The sequence below is a fragment of the Geotrypetes seraphini genome, chromosome 10 (assembly GCF_902459505.1).
Source record: "Geotrypetes seraphini chromosome 10, aGeoSer1.1, whole genome shotgun sequence".
NCBI classification, from domain to species: domain Eukaryota; kingdom Metazoa; phylum Chordata; class Amphibia; order Gymnophiona; family Dermophiidae; genus Geotrypetes; species Geotrypetes seraphini.
Window position 1 is genome coordinate 7,927,193 of NC_047093.1, and position 17,632 is coordinate 7,944,824.

Genomic DNA, 17,632 nt, shown 5'->3' on the forward strand with positions numbered 1-17,632 from the left:
TCTGGGGGTCTCGTGGCCCTCCTGCACACGTGGGCGGAGCTACAAACAGAAAATCAGATTTCACCCATTCATGTCAATGGAAAAAATGTAAAAAGCTGCCAACGCAAAAACGGCTTGCCCGATTTGAACAAAACTTGGTATGCAGATCCCTCACTAACTGGGGTGATATGTTCTGGGGGTCTCGTGGCCCACCTGCACACGTGGGCAGAGCTACAAACAGAAAATCAGATTTCACCCATTCATGTCAATGGAAAAAATGTAAAAAGCTGCCATTCTCACAGTAATTCAAAAACGGCTTGACCGATTTGAACGAAACTTGGTATGCTGATCCCTCACTACCTGGGGTGATATGTTCTGGGGATCTCGCGGCCCACCTGCACACGTGGGCAGATCTACAAACAGAAAATCAGATTTCACCGATTCATGTCAATGGAAAAAATGTAAAAAGCTGCAAACGCAAAAACGGCTTGCCCGATTTGAACGAAACTTGGTATGCAGATCCCTCACTACCTGGGGTGATATGTTCTGGGGGTCTCGCGGCCCTCCTGCACACGTGGGCGGAGCTACAAACAGAAAATCAGATTTCACCCATTCATGTCAATGGAAAAAATGTAAAAAGCTGCCAACGCAAAAACGGCTTGCCCGATTTGAACGAAACTTGGTATGCAGATCCCTCACTACCTGGGGTGATATGTTCTGGGGGTCTCGCGGCCCACCTGCACACGTGGGCGGAGCTACAAACAGAGCATCAGATTTCACCCATTCATGTCAATGACAAAAATATAAAAAGCTGCCTACGCAAAAACAGCTTGCCCGATTGGAACGAAACTTGGTATGCAGATCCCTCGCTACCTGGGGTGATATGTTCTGGGGGTCGCGCGGCCCACCTGCACACGTGTGCAGAGCTACAAACAGAAAATCAGATTTCACCCATTCATGTCAATGGAAAAAATGTAAAAAGCTGCCATTCTCACAGTAATTCCAACTATAAAACACTTTCTATGACACTATAACCACTAGGGACATCGTTTCTATTCTACCACGGACACCATACATATAGAGTTTGTATGTTCTAACTGTGTTTGTAACTGTTTCCTTCATGCACCCCAGTTCATAATGTTATTACATTACATGAGTACTCACATATCCTGAACTAGGAACACAGGTTCCATTCTGAACCGGGAACAAACTGCATGGAATTTCTTTTCAACCTGAGTTTCCACATATTGAGTTGTTTAAATCAATACTGAAACTTTTGGATGCCACTTATTCCAACAGATCTTCGTTTTCAATTTAAGAGATTGCAAATTCCAGTGAGACTTGCATTCTCTATCACAATTAACAAATCACAGGGACAGACTATTACATACTGTGGAGTGGATTTAAGATCCCCCTGTTTTTCCCATGGACAACTCTATGTTGCTTGATCAAGGGTGGGTTCACCCAAGAATTTATATGTTCTTGCTCCTGGAGGTGAAACTAAATTTGTTGTTTATAATCAAGTTTTGTGTTAGTTGTATTGTATTCATTTTGTCAAATATTTCACATTATAATTTGAATATTGTACTTTTTATAAAGCTGTAAAAAATAATTTCATTCACCACTATAAAGTATCTTTATTTCAATCCATTTACTGTGTTATTGCTATAATTAAATACATAGAAACATAGAAGATGACGGCAGAAAAGGGCTACAGCCCATCAAGTCTGCCCACTCTGCTTACCCACCCCCTTTCTATGCCCTAATGACCCAATTTCCTTATCTTGACCCTCGTAGGGATCCCACATGGGTATCCCATTTATTCTTAAAGTCTGGCACGCTGTCTGCATCGATCACCTGCACTGGAAGCTTGTTCCAATGATCAACCACTCTCTCTGTGAAGAAATACTTTCTGGTGTCGCCATGAAATTTTCCGCCCCTGAGTTTGAGCGGGTGCCCTCTTGTGACCGAGGGTCCCTTGAGAAAGAAAATATCATCTTCCAGTTCGACACGTCCCATGAGGTACTTAAATGTTTCGATCATGTCTCCCCTCTTCCTACGTTCCTCAAGAGTGTAGAGCTGCAATTTGTTCAGTCTCTCTTCGTACGAGAGACCCTTGAGCCCTGAGATCATCCTGGTGGCCGTCCGTTGAACCAATTCAATTCTGCGCACATCTTTACTGTAATGTGGCCTCCAGAACTGCACACAGTACTCCAGATGAGGTCTCACCATGGCCCTGTACAACAACGGCATTATGACTTCAGGCTTTCGGCTGACAAAACTTCTATTGATACAACCCAATATCTGCCTTGCCTTAGATGAAGCCTTCTCCACTTGATTGGCAGTTTTCATGTCTGCACTGATGATTACTCCTAAATCTCGTTCTGCTGAAGTCCTAGTTAAAGTTTCTCCGTTCAAGAAGTACGTCCTGCATGGATTTCCACTTCCGAGGTGCATGACCTTACATTTCTTAGCATTGAAGCCTAGCTGCCAGGTTGAGGACCAACTTTCCAATGTAAGCAGGTCCTGCGCCATATAATTCTGTAAACTGCATTCACTTACTATATTACATAGTTTGGCGTCATCGGCGAATAGTGTTATTTTACCTTGAAGCCCTTGAGTCAGATTCCCTATGAATACCCGTGCAACGCCGGGGCATCAGCTAGTATGATATAAAAGAGACGTTGATCCTAAGATATTTTGTAAATACAGTGGCACACACACACTTGAGGGGGGGTGTTTGTGGGCAGTGACACAGTGGGTGTTGAGGGCACAATAGATGTCATTGAGTTTAAACATCCTCAAGTAGAAGTTAAATTTATTTGATATAAGCGGTTTACAATGAGAGGGGTGGGAAGCAAAATTTGACAAAACAAAAATTCAGACAGACAATCAAATGGTTTTGGAAACATAAGGAGAGGAAAGGATCGGTAGGTTTTAATTTAAAAAAAACCCAAAGACTGAGGAAAGGGAAGGAAAGAACAATGTGGCAGGGAATGGGAACATGTTTTCGATCTGCCCACATGAGATGAAGTCTAGAGAAATAGGATGGATAGATTGCATGCTTTTTATATATCTAGCAATGTGCGAAGGTTAGGAGACATAGGACACCTTGAATTGCATCTTGAATGTCGTTAGTTTTGAGTTTATTAAAATTTTGATATATCACCTTATCAAAATTCAAAGCGGTTTTTACAACAATTAAATTTATCTAAAAGAAAACAGAACAAGACATTAAAACAAAGACAAACAAGTATACATGACAAGGGGAGATGGGGAAAAAGGAAAGGAAGGGGAAACGAAATGGCAAAACATCCTTAAAAGGGCGATCAGACTTCGAAAGCGTCTTTGAAAAGAAATGCTTTTAAACTGGATTTAAATTTGTCTCGGGAATTAATCTCTCTTAAGTAGCAGTGATTTGTCAGAATGGAGATAGAAAGGCAGAGAGTTCCAAAGAGTAGGAGCCCCCTTTCCCCTTCCCCTCGGAAGATGCAGGATCCCTTTCCAGTTGCAGCCCAGTCTTCTTCTGAAATGCGTTACATCTACACCTCATGCCACTGCTGACATCATAGCAACAACGGCTAAGAGCAGATGAGATTTCTCCAGCTGCAGAACCGTCTGAAGTTGTCCACCATTATTTTTAGATGTTCAAGTGAACAAAAATACCAACCAGACTGCTCTATACTTGAATGACTCTTACTCTGTAATCTAGTCTTGGATTTTAGATGCTACAATAAAAGGGAAGTCCTATTCTGGTGTTACGCTTGACTAAAGAATGACACGGGGACAATTTTTTCCCCATCCCCACGGGGACAATTTTTTCCCCATCCCCACAGGAACTAAATTTCCCCGTCCCGTCCCTGTAATTTTTGTCCTTGTCCCTACCCCATTCCTGTAAGCTCTGCCTTAACTGCACAAGCCTCAAACACAGACGAGGATGGAGCTTGCAGGAACGGGGCAGAGACAGGAAAAGAACTTGCGGGGATGGGACGGGAAATGAATTCCCCGTGGGGACGGGGAAAAATTTGTCCCCGTGTCATTCTCTGTGCTTGGCACTGATAGATCTGCTAAGCTGACAATAAGCTGTTACCTCCATAGACCTGAGGGCCGTTCCCAAGGGTAGTCCAGTCCTCTAATTGGAATCCACTAGTGGCAGGATTCCATGTGAATCTGGTGCCACTGAAACCTTCCTGGGCTCCGGAGAGGATCTGCCTGCAGCTCTCTTTGCTCTTCCCTTTCCTAGAGAGAGGAGGATAGGTCAAGTTGACCCCGCAGCTTCTGTTCCAAGATCATTAGTTGTTCCTCAAGTGCCTTAAGTTCCTGATATCACAACCAGAATGTAAGTACTTTTATAGAGATACCGGAGCACTCTAGAGGGGACCTTATATAACAGTGAGGGATGGTCTACAACAGTTCTCGAGGCACTGCTGAAAAATACTGGTTTAAGTCACTTCAGTTGCATATGCATCAATTACATCAGTGGTGTCAAAGTCCCTCCTCGAGGGCCGCAATCCAGTCGGGTTTTCAGGATTTCCCCAATGAATATACATGAGATCTATTAGCATACAATGAAAGCAGTGCATGCACATAGATCTCATGCATATTCGTTGGGAAATTCTGAAAACCCGACTGGACTGTGGTCCTCGAGGAGAGACTTTGACACCCCTGAGTTACAGCAAGGTTGACAGTGGGTAATAGGAAACATAGAAACATAGAAGATGATGGCAAAAAAGGGCTACAGCCCATCAAGTCTGCCCACTCTGCTTACCCACCCCCTGTCTATGCCCTAATGACCCAATTTCCTTATCTTGACCCTCGTAGGGATCCCACATGGGTATCCCATTTATTCTTAAAGTCTGGCACGCTGTCTGCCTCGATCACCTGCACTGGAAGCTTGTTCCAATGAGGAAATGAAATCAGGCCTCTCAGTTCTTCCACCTTTTCGGAAAGAAAAGGAAGGGAAGCCCCTGGCTTAAAGCAGTGAGCAGAGGAAGAACTGAGAGGCATAATTCCAGACATGGGCAAACTACGGCCTGCGGTCCTTCCGAACCTCGCCAACCACAAGCCCTACATACCTCCCTCCAGAGAAGTGTTGGGCCGGCAGCACTCTAAATAGGCTGTATCACTGATGATGTCATTAGTAACACGGCACATGGAAGGCCCCGACGAGTGCTGCTGGCCTGACGCTGCTTTGGAGGGAGGTATGTAGGGATCGTGGTCGGCGGGGTTCGGATGGAAGGGAAGGATGGAGGGTTGGTGGGGGCAGATGCTCAGGGGTTCTGCTGCACAAGGGATGGGAGGGAGGGAGGGAAGGATAGAAGCTGGGCAAGGGTTCTGCTGCATAGGGGGATGGGAGAGATGGAGGGATAGAAAGATGCTCTTGGTCCGGCCCCTCTGTCAAATTTAAGAACCCATTGTGGCCCACGGGTCAAAATGTTTGCCCATCCATGCATAACTCCAAAGAGCAGTGATTAGCCTAGACAGCCCAGTGGGTGAGGACACTCTGCTCACTGCTTTAGGCCAGGGGCTTCCCTCCCTTTTCCTTCCGAAAAGGTGGAAGAACTGAGAGGCCTGATTTCATTTCCTATTGCCCACTGTCAACCTTGCTGTAAATGCTGCATATGCAACTGAAGTGACTTAAACCAGTAATTTTCAGCAGTGCCTCGAGAACTGTATATACATCACAGGGGCATTCCATGACTCCCACTGGCTCCCAATACAAGCGAGAATACACTTCAAATTCTACTGCCTATTATTCAAAGCTATTAACGGAGAAAGCCCAACCTACTGGAATAACCGACTAACTCAATCCTCCTCATCCAGGCACAGGAGAACCCACTCATTTTTCACACACACACCATCCAAAAATGTCAAATGAAAAAAACTATATGACAACCTAATAGCCACCAAGTCAGCTAAACTGGACAGACAAATCACCATTCTGTTGTCATCAACCACAGACTAGTACAAAACCTTCAAGAAAGATACTAAAACCCTACTCTTCAAAAAACCTATCTAACAAGACCAGTTACCCACCTACCTGCTCTATTAGCATATTCTAATGCTTCTATCTACCCAACCAATGCTAAAATACCTTTATTTACCCAACATTTATCACCTTAAGACCTCGACAACTCTTTGGTAATTCTTATGTAAGTCTTATGACATCTCTTATGTTATTCATGTAAACTTTTATGTAATTTCTGAAAACTTTTATGCAATCCGCCTTGAACCGCAAGGTATTGGCGGAATAGAAATCACTAATGTAACGTAAGGTCTTTTATTAATGGAGGGCAAAAACAAGCTTTAGAACATTGATTGGAGACTCCAAATTGAAATCAACCAGGAAACAGGCTTACAATGAGGAGAGAGTGTAGTGTGGTTTCAGACTGATTTATGTTTCCAAGTTTATTAAAAATATTTGCTATCCGTCACCTTGAGAGAACTGTCTCTGCAGCTTACAACATTCTAGTAGAAGATAAAATAGGATATTAAGCTAAAGAAATAAGCATAGGGAACATAGCCACAATTGTGGCCAAGAAGACTCCAGAAGGAATAAATAATCAAACGGAGAGATGGAATGGAACAAATCTGGCAAAGCCAGGCGCACAATTCAAAGAGAGGGAATCATATGTAGAACAAAGGAAGGATCAGACAACCAGTTCTCATGCCACTTTCTCAAATACCTGCTGGACAGATAAGTAATCCTGGCAGAACATTCCGAAGGGCCAGAGCTAAATATGCAAATGAGGAACACCAACAACCTTCCAGACCTGTCCAGCAGGGCGGCAGGATGGTAAAAAGTGAAACCCAAGAAGAAAAAGACCACGAGTGGCATGCAGTGGGCTGGAATAAGAGGCTTAGATCCAAACTATAAGGCGCGTTAGGACTTTAACACGCGGAATAAATCGCGGTAGTTTTTTTAGCGTGCGTGTGTTAAAAATGCTAGCGTACCTTAGTAAAAGGAGCCCTATGACTTGACCTCAGCAGAGACGTGGTTGGCACTTTCACTGCTGTGCTTCGAACGAGCTGAAGACATGGTGGCAGCCCTCATTGGGAGAGGAGAAAATTTGGGGCTCCACATAAGGATTTTATAGGATCATAAGCACATAAGCACATAAGCATGGCCTCTGCCGAGTCAGATCATAGGTCCATCATGCTCCCGCGGCGGCCCCCCAGGTCAATGACCTGTAGTGATCTATTACTCAAGAGCATTTTGTCTTGTATAGTAACCCTCTAATTGTACCCCTGGATTCCCTTACCCCTCAGGAATTCGTCCATCCCTTTTTGAAACCCAAAACCGTACTCTGCTCAACCACCCCCTCTGGAAGCGCATTCCAGGTGTCCACCACCCTCTGGGTAAAGAAGAACTTCCTAGCATTTGTTCTAAAACTATCTCCCTTCAATTTTTTTGAGTGTCCTCTAGTTCTTGTTGCCCCCGCCAGTCTGAAAAATCTGTCTCTCTCTACCTTCACTATACCCTTCATGATCTTATAAGTTTCTATCATATCCCCTCTAAGTCTCCTCTTTTCCAGGGAAAAGAGCCCCAACTTCTCCAGCCTCTCAGCATACGAGAGGTTTTCCATGCCCTTTATCATTTTTGTCGCTCTTCTCTGGACCCTCTCGAGTATCGCCATATCTTTCTTTAGGTACGGCGACCAGTACTGGACACAGTACTCCAGATCACCTGTCCAAATGCTGTCATTCACCGGTTCTGCAGCAGTGTGGCCTGCTGACACCTCACCGGGATCTGTTTCTTCTCCAACCATCTCTTTTCTTCCTGGTGTGTGAGGCAAGAGAAGGACATGGCTGCCAATGGGGAGACTAGGCAGAATCGCAAGTCCGTCTTGCTTCCATTATGCCTCAGGAATGAGTATGTGAGACAGTTGAGACCTGCCGAATGAGCAGAGGAAACACCCAGGTGACCGCAGACATCCTCTCAGTCCGCAATAAATGTGTGAGGGTCAGGGGTGGGGAGTGGGGTCTTCTTGTGAGTTTCTAATCATTTGATTAAACTATGTTTAATGAATATAACCTCTTATAAAGATCCTGAACAATGAAAGAGCAAATATTAACAATATTAGTTCATGAATGATTATAATTTATCAAAGAAAACTGGGGTTATCACAGACCTCATTGTCCAAACTGAATTTCAACATACCATAATCTTCATTAGTCCACAATTAAACGCTGTTTTTCACTTAACAGTTACTGGGGGGTCTTCCCACGTGATATCACGATTATGGCATACCAAAATTCAGTTAATCTTAGCCAACTGAAGGCAGCCGCTGAGGTCTACTGGGCTCAGAAGAGTGTGATAACCCCAGTTTTCTTTGATAAGAACTCTTGCAGGGGGTTTCACACTAAAATTTAGATGAGTGTACTTTTTGGGAGATTGTGCTATATAATAATTTTATAACATTGCATTCCAGAGGTACCTTCTTTAAGAACCACGCACAGATAATCAGAAAAACTCTTGTAAGAACATAAGATTAGCCTTACTGGGTCAGACCAGTAAGCTCAGTAGCCCGTTCTCCTGGTGGTCAATCCAGGTCACTAATACCAGGCCAAAACCCAAGGAGTAGCAACATTCCATACAGAATCTCAAAGAATAGCAAGATTCCGGAATCCCAGAGAGTAACAAGATTCTAGAATCCCAAAGAGTAGCGACATTCCATGCTACTGATCCAGGGCAAGGAGTGGCTTCCCCCTTGTCTTTATCGATAACAGACTATGGACTTTTCCTCCAGGAATTTGTCCAAACTTTTCTTAAAACCAGCAATGGTATCCGCTCTTACCACAACCTCTTGTGATTTCTTTTCCACTTTCTAAAAATAAGTGTTTGCGACTTCATTTTATTTGCATCGGTAACATGTTGGCTGAAGGCTTCCTGCCAGCCCAATTGCTGGGCCCAGTGCCAGGAGCATCTGCACCAGAGATATTTATGTTCTGAAGGAGCAGGAAGAGACTGCAGAGAGCAGAGGACTTGGTCACTTCTTTCCCATAACTTTGGGAGGTTTGTAATCCGCTCTTGGCAAAGTGAGTCCCAGCAGCACTGATGCTTACCTCTTCTGCACTGTGGATTGTGTCTGGATGCTCCACTGCGCAGAAGTCAGCGAGAGGCTGAAAAGTACAGAGCACAGTGGGAAGGGCACTAACATGGAATTCCACTAATATGGAACACAAGGATGTTACTGGCCAGACTTTACGGTAGTTGGATAAGCTGCAGTGAGCTTGGATGGCAACTTCAGCATTTGGAACCCAGGACAATACCAGACTTTACAGTCAACGGCCCAGAAATATCAAAGAAGGGACAAGTTAATTTAATCATGTATTTTTTTAAATGAGTATCACTAATGGGAGACTGGATGGACCATTCAGGTCTTTATCTGCCGTCATTTACTATGTTACTACATAACATACAAAACTACAAAACTTTCAGAAAAGAAATAAAATCTCTGCTATTCAAGAAATCCATGAAGACTAACTAACATTTCAGTCCTCTGAAGTAACCCGCTCTACTCTGTAACACCTCTGGACATGTCCAGAAATCCTCTTCTGTAATCCGCCTTGAACCACAAGGTAATGGCGGAATAAAAATCACTAATGTAACGTAATGTAGATAGCAGGAAGGGGGCTTGAGTGGTTGCTCAGTTGTATGAAGTGTTAGAGATCCAAAGAGGGGAAAGTACAAGCCAGGAGTTGGGTGTTGAAAAGTTCTCAGATCAACCAACTGTAGCTGAAAAGAGTGTTATTTTATTTTGCAAAGTGCCAATTTGTAGAATCATAATGCTATGTTTTGCCATTGATTGAACCATGTCAACGGAAAGTGTGGCACTCCGAGCCGTCATGAAGTTCCTATTCCTGCAGAAGAAAACTCCAAAGGAAATCCATGAATGTATGATGCAAACACTGAGTGACAAATGCCCATCATACTCCACAGGGAAGAAGTGGTGTGCAAATTTTAGCATGGAGATTTCAAGACCGAAGATGCAGCAAGGTCTGGGAGGCCTCAAATGGTGTCAACTCTTAAAATTGTTGACCGTGTCCAGGACCTGATTTGGGTAGATTGGCAAATATCGGCTAAAACAATTGCTGAGACACTACAGATATCTAGTGAACATGTTGGGTATATAATCCATGAGCAGCTGGGTATGCAGAAGCTGTCAGCCAAGTGGATGCCCCAATGTTTGAATGCTGACGAGTCACGACATCGAGTGGACACTTCCAAGTTGATGTTACAGCATTTTCAGTGAGCTGGAGCCAACCTTTTGAAACAACTAGTTACTGTTGATGAATCATGGTTACACCACTATGATCCTGAAGCAAAATGACAGTCCATGCAATGACGGCACTTAGGTTCTCCAAAGTCAAGAAAATTCAAGACCCAAAAGTCAACAGGAAGGTCATGGCCACAGTGTTTAGGGATGAAGAAGTTCTGAAAAGAAGCTTGCATAGAGCCAGAGATAAGTTTTTGTAGTTTTGTTGACACGATGTTCCATATCAGCGTTTGAAAACAACATTTACTGACTAACTAACACCGTATGAAACATTTCAATCCTCTCAAGTAACCCGCTTTACTCTGTAACACCTCTGGACATGTCCAGAAATCCTCTTCTGAACTGCAAGGTAATGGTGGAATAAAAATCACTAATGTAATGTAATGACTGACTGTCTTCCAAGGGGCCAAACAATTAATGCAGAATACTACTGTAACGTGCTATGCCAATTAAAGGAGGCATTGAAAGAAAAAAGGAGAGGGAAACTAGGGAAAGGAGTTCTCTTTTTGCAAGGCAATGCACCTGCTCACAAGGCTGGCAAAACGATGAATGTTTTGACGCAGTTGGCGTTTCAGTGCATAGACCATCCATCCTACTCACCAGATCTTGCTCCATCTGACTATTTTCTGTTTTCCAAACCTTAAAAAGAGTTTGAAAGGGTGACAATGTTTGAGTGATTTGGAGGTGATTGCAGCAGCGGAGCAGTATTTCAGTGACCAGACATCAGAGTATTTTTTGGCGGGGTTACAGAAACTTCAGGCATGATGTGCCAAGTGTGTCGAACTTAGGGGTGAATATGTGGAATAACTTGTCAGTTTCATGGCTCCATGTCATTCCCGTCTTGGTTGGACTGAGAACTTTTCAGCTAGCAGATTCAAAGATAAAAATCAGAAGGGGAACAGTACTTTCTGTGTGGCCACATGCAGCTCAAAACGGATCTCCTCACACAAGAGCAGCAGCCAGGAGAAAGAGGGGCTCAGCCAAGCGGGCGAATAGCGGTGCACTCTGGGAGCTTATCTTAAAGCAATACACTCTGTTCACATGGGGAAAAGATCTAAGCAACAGGCTGTGCTGTTATTTATAAAAGCAACACATTTACAATTAATACTGCAGAGCAGGGGTGTCAAACTCATTCACATAAGGGGACGAAATCTAAAACATAGGCTAAGTCGCAGGCCAAATTTTTTATTAAGGTATGCTAACCGATTTAGCGCATGCTAAATGCGCACCTTAATGAAAGGACCCCTTAGTCTTAGTAGAAGTATAGGCTTACAAACTCTCCAACCTCACGCCGGCTCTGTGATGTAAACAAAATAAATAAAAAAGACTTTTCCTCTCTCTTTTAGCTCTTAGTTCACGCCTGCTCTCTAACACCGGCTCTGGCAGGATACACATTTCAAATCTGACATATTGTAATCACTAAACAGAAAATAAAATTATTTTTTTCTACCTTTTGTTGTCTGGTCATTATTCAAATCATGTTGGTCCCAGGCTCTGGTTGTCTAATGATAACTCGCTTGCCAGGGTCTCCTGCCCATTGGTTGTTTCCTTCTTTCTCCGTGTTAACCATCCATCTTCCATCTCTGTCCTCCCCTTCCGTTTCCTTTCCCTCCCCCTGGAGATCTGGCATCTTTCCTTTTTTTTGTCTCTATCTCCGCAGCTGCAGCGATGGACCCCACCATTCCAAGGTCCACCATCTCTCCTTTTCTCAACTACCCTTTCATCCAGCATCTCTCCCTCCTTCCCCACCACCCCAGGGTCCACCATTTCTCCCTTTCTCTTCCCAACTACCCTTCTATCCAGTATCTCTATCTCCCTTCCACACCATCCCTTGTGTCCAACTCCTCTCCCTTTCTGTTCCTTCCCTCCCTCCATCCCATTGTCCACCATCTCTCTACCTCTCCTTTGTTTTTAGACCCATTATTACTTCCCCTCCCCCCTCAGTCCGGCATAAACATGTCTCTTTGGACCCCTCCTTCCCTCCCTCCGTGTACTTCTACACCAGGGCCCACCCCGCCCATGAAGGCCAGCATGCTTTACTCCTTCTTTCTAGCATCCTCCAGCTTCCCGGTCTCATCTTCAAAGCAGCCTGCAGAGGATCGCTGGTCAGCTGTAGCGATCCTAGCAGGCTGCTTTCGGCCTCCGCAGCACGTTCTCTCAGCCACTGTCCTTCCCCTCCTCTGAAGTATGGGACCACAGCGGAGGGAACATGCTGCGGAGACTATGTTCGGAAAGAACATGCGGAAAGAACAGAGCATTTTCTGACGTGCCAAATTTAATTACCCTGCCGGCCAAATTTGGCCCGCGGGCCTGAGTTTGACACTCCTGTCTTAGAGAGAGGAAGAGATAATGGTTATTATGTTTGGGCAGACTGGATGGGCCATTTGGCCTTTATCTGCCATCATGTTTCTATAACCATAAAGCCTTAGCCAATAGGGAGAGGAGATGCAAATATTAAGAGCCTTAGCCAATAGGGAGAGGAGGAGATAGTGGATGCTGCCGATGGGCCATTTGGCCTTTATCTGCCATCATGTTTCTATAACCATAAAGCTCTATGACCTCACAATGCAGATGTAAAGAGCCTTAGCCTATAGGAAGAGGAGATGCAAATGTTAAGAGCCTTAGCCAATAGGGAGAGGAGGAGATAGTGGATGCTGCCGATGGGCCATTTGGCCTTTATCTGCCATCATGTTTCTATAACCATAAAGCTCTATGACCTCACAATGCAGGTGTAAAGAGCCTTAGCCAATAGGGAGAGGAGATGCAAATGTTAAGAGCCTTAGCCAATAGGGAGAGGAGGAGATAGTGGATGCTGCCGATGGGCCATTTGGCCTTTATCTGCCATCATGTTTCTATAACCATAAAGCTCTATGACCTCACAATGCAGGTGTAAAGAGTCTTAGCCAATAGGGAGAGGAGATGCAAATGTTAAGAGCTTTAGCCAATAGGGAGAAGAGGAGATAGTGGATGCTGCGGATGGGCAATTTGGTCTTTATCTGCCATCATGTTACTATAACCATAAAGCTCTATGACCTCACAATGCAGGTGGAAAGAGCCTTAGCCAATAGGGAGAGGAGATGCAAATGTTAAGAGCCTTAGCCAATAGGGAGAGGAGGAGATAGTGGATGCTGCGGATGGGCCATTTGGCCTTTATTTGCCATCATGTTTCTAGGTTTCTAGGTTCAAATACAAGAGCACTAAGGCCCAGCAAGCCAGAGGCACAGTCAGGCTCAGATATAGGCATATTATATTGATGGTAGCTTAGACACAGGCGCACTCGGGCTCAGATACAAGCATACTCCGCAACACCTTCCCTTGTGTGAATGGAGTCTGCTGATGAATGGGAAGCCTACAGAAGAGTCTCATTAACCCTGTTCAAGCAACAGAATCAGGGGAGCGATGACTAAGTTCTGTTAATTCACACACATCAGCTGTGATTGGGACTAATTAGCTCCTGCTTTCAGTCTGGCTAATCCAGTTACAGACAGAGAAAAAAAAAATCCTAGGAGCGAAAGTGCTAAAAATACCGGGCTCTGTAACCCAGAGAGGGAATTCCAAGCTGCAGCCAGCATTACACTGCCCTGGAATTCTCCCGTCTCGGGATCCTTGGCATCAGAGCTGGACATGCTCACGACCCAGCCTGGGGCTGCTGGTTACAGGTGGTAAACATGAGCTGAGAAAAGAAAGCAGTAAGGGTGAACGACTGTTTACATAGACATAGAGAAAAATGAAGGCAGATCAAGGCCATATGGCCTCTCCAGGCTGCCTAAACAGGCCATCCACTGACCTCTTCTCTCCTGTAGAGATCCAATGGACTTGTCCCAAGCTTTCTTGAATTCAGATACACTTTTTTTGCCTCCACCACCTCCTCCAGGAGGCCGTTCCAAGCATTCACCAGCCTTTCCATGAAAAAGTCATTTTTGAGGTTACTTCTGAATCTGCCCCCTTTCACCTCCTTCATCCTATGCCTCCTTATTACAGAGTGTCTTTTCATTTATGCCACGTAGGTATATACACGTCTCTATCATATGTCCCCTCTACCGCATTTCCTCCCAAGTACGCAAATTGAGATCTTTAAGTCTGTCCCCTCATGCCTTATGATAAAGACCACTGAACATTTTACTAGCCTTCCTCTGGAACGTTTATAACATAAACTTTATATCTTTTTTGAAGATATGGCCTCCGGACTTGTACACAATATTTTAAATGAGGTCTCACTTTTTCCTACTGGCCAAACCTCTCCCCATGCAACCTAGCATCCTAGCTTTCACTGTCACCCTTTCAACCTGTTTGGTCACCTTAAGATCATCTCATACTATCGCACCCAAGTCCCAATCCTCTTTCATGCACAAAGGTTCTTCACCTCCTAAACTGTACCATTCCCTCCGGTTTATGCAGCCCAAATGCATGACCTCGCATTTCTTAGTATTAAATCTTAGCCACTAAATTCTGGACCATTTCTCAAGCTTTGATAAGTCCTTCCTCATGTTTTCCACACCATCAGGGCTGTCCACCCGAATGAAGATTGTGGTATCATTGGCAAAGAGACAAATCTCACCAGACCCATCAACAATATCGCATACAAAAATGTTAAAAAGAACAGGCCCAAGAACAGAACCTTGAGGCACTCCACTGCTAACCTCCCTTTCCTCAGAGTGACCACTACCCTCCGTTGCCTTCCACTCAACCATTTCCTGACCCAGTCCATCCCTTTGGGGCCCATCCTGAGGGCATCCAGTTTATTTTATTAGATGCCTGTGTGGAATACTGTCAAAGGTTTTGCTAAAATCTAAATACACCACATCTAGCGCAGTCCCTCTATCCAATTCTGTGGTCACCCAGTCAAGGAAATTGATCAGATTTGTCTGACAAGACCTGCCTTTAGAGAATCCATGTTGCCTCAGGTCCTATAATCCATTGACTTCCAGAAACATCACTATTCTCCATTTTAAAAGAGTTTCCATTAATTTACTTACCGGTCTGTAGTTCCCAATTTCTTCCTTACTTCCACTTCTGTGGAGAGGGACCACATCGGCCCTTCTCCACTCATTTGGTACCACTTCTGACTCTAGAGAAGCATTGAAAAGGTCAACCAGTGAAGCCGCCAGAACTTCCCTAAGTTCCTTCCATACCCTCGTATGTATACCATCCGGCCCCATCGCTTTGTCCACTTTTAATTTAGCTAACTCCTCACAAATCGATCAGGGACTACCACACCTCCATCCCTATTTGAGTTTGTCTTCTGCAGTCCTACTCCCAGTGCTTCAGCTTGAACACAGAACAGAAATATTTGATGTGTTGTGTGAGATCTGGTCATGAGTATATGGACTTTCTGTAGGTTGTGATACCTTATATTTGACCAACGAGCATGAGCTCTAGAGAGCACACAGATCCCTCCTATTTAATTGTCTTTATGCATTGAGCGCTATAGACCTAACAGGAATACTCGAGGGCAACGTTCATTTACTTTTGCAACTATCAAGCCCTGTCGATACAAGAGATTTTTCGATAAATTGCTCGGTACCATTATTTCTCAAGCTCATTCATATATGTCCTTTAGGAAATTACTAAAAACTGATTTGTTCAATAAATTTGTAAATTGATGTCCCAGATTACCGACTGGCAATAAATAGATTGATCTTACAGAGGAATTTTACTGTTTTCTAGTATAATGTATTTTATTTACCTATCGTATAGTTTTAGTTCAACTATGCAGATGACTTTACGATCATTATCCCATTCGCCAACTCTATCTCGGAAACCATTCCTAAGGCATCCGATGCCATAAATGAGATGGAACAATGGATGACAGATTTCAAGCTCAAACTCAACCCAGAAAAAACAAAATTCTTCGTTGCCTCCCCTCACCCGCTTGACAATAAAACCCCACTATGCATCAATAAACTCAACTACTCTATTCAGCCCACCATGAAGATACTAGGTGTTACTCTAGACCAATACCTAACAATGAAGGAACAAGTGGATTCCCTATTCAGAAAAGGTTTCCTTACTCTCTGGAAACTCAGAACCATTAAACCATACTTCGATACGTCAACATTCAGAATCCTAGTGCAATCCCTCATACTGAGTCAGCTTGACTACTGCAACATCGCCTATTTAGCAATCTCACAAAAGAATATGAGACGTCTCCAAATAATGCAAAATGCTGCGGTCAGACTTATCTTCGGGCTGAAGAAATTCGACCACGTGACACCCTACTATCGGCAGCTGCACTGGCTACCAACGGAAGCCTGAGTAAGGTTTAAATTTGCCTGCCTCTGCTTCAAAGTACTATACGGCCTGACCCCCAAGTACATAACGGACCTTTTCGCATTTTCTAATAACAAACTCAAGAGAAACACACTCAAAATTCATCTCCCCTCCAGTTAGAGGCTGCAAAATGAAAAAACACCACGAACACCTTCTCTCTCACCAAGCAGCCCTATGGGGCAAAGACCTAGACCAACTGCTTTCGCCCACTACATACGGGGAATTCAGGAAACGCCTAAAAACATACCTGTTCCAGAAATACCTAAACAATTGACCCGCTCTCCCCTCTCCCTCCCCCCTCCCTATTCCACCAGAACTTACGGAACTGTTATATATATAATCTGTTATCTTCATCTTATTGTAATTTTACGTTGCTATTTATTCCCAACAGGTCCTGTCGGACATTACCTACTAAAATGTACATCTTATATTTTTGCTCAGCAAATTGTATTTCTATACTATTGCCTCTTAAGGTCTCTGTTCTCTATATTTCCTCTGAATATCTGCTTATTGTATTTCGCTGAATGTCTAGCTCTTATGATTGTAAACCGCCTAGAAGTCGCAAGATTGTGGCGGTATAGAAGAATAAAGTTATTATTATTATTTAGAATGATGTATTTTATTCACAGATTGTATAATTTTAGTACTGTATGTGAACCGCCTAGAACTATGTGGTAGGGTGGTCTATAAAAAATAAAATTATTATTATTATTCTTGAGATACTATATGTATGCAAGACACTGCATACATGGGGGGTGTACATGTGCATGCGTGTTTGTGCATGAAAGTGTGAGCATGTGTATTTGTGTGTGTCTGAGTATGCATACATTTGTATGTGTATGTTGGAGTTTGAGTGTGTGTGTGTGTGTTTGAGTGCATGCTCACATATGTGTTTGCAGGTATGGGGGAGAGTTCTAGTAGCGGGTGTTGGTCCTGGAGAAAGCTGATGATTTCATTAATATTGAGACCTCTTAAAAGTTTTCAAGACCGTCCCCGTGGATAACCACGGGAAACCATCCCCCATGTCATTCTTCAAGAGTATGAAAGGGCCCAGCCACTGACCCTCAAGTCTTCCATTGAAGAATGCTGCTGTAGAAGGACTG

At 43.9% G+C, this 17,632-nt stretch overlaps 1 protein-coding gene across 3 annotated transcripts in view; it reads left to right on the forward strand.

Moving 5' to 3' along the window:
- Nucleotides 1–17,632, forward strand: part of BAHCC1 (BAH domain and coiled-coil containing 1) — a 320,033-nt gene that overhangs the window by 94,364 nt on the left and 208,037 nt on the right. The window lies entirely within an intron of this gene.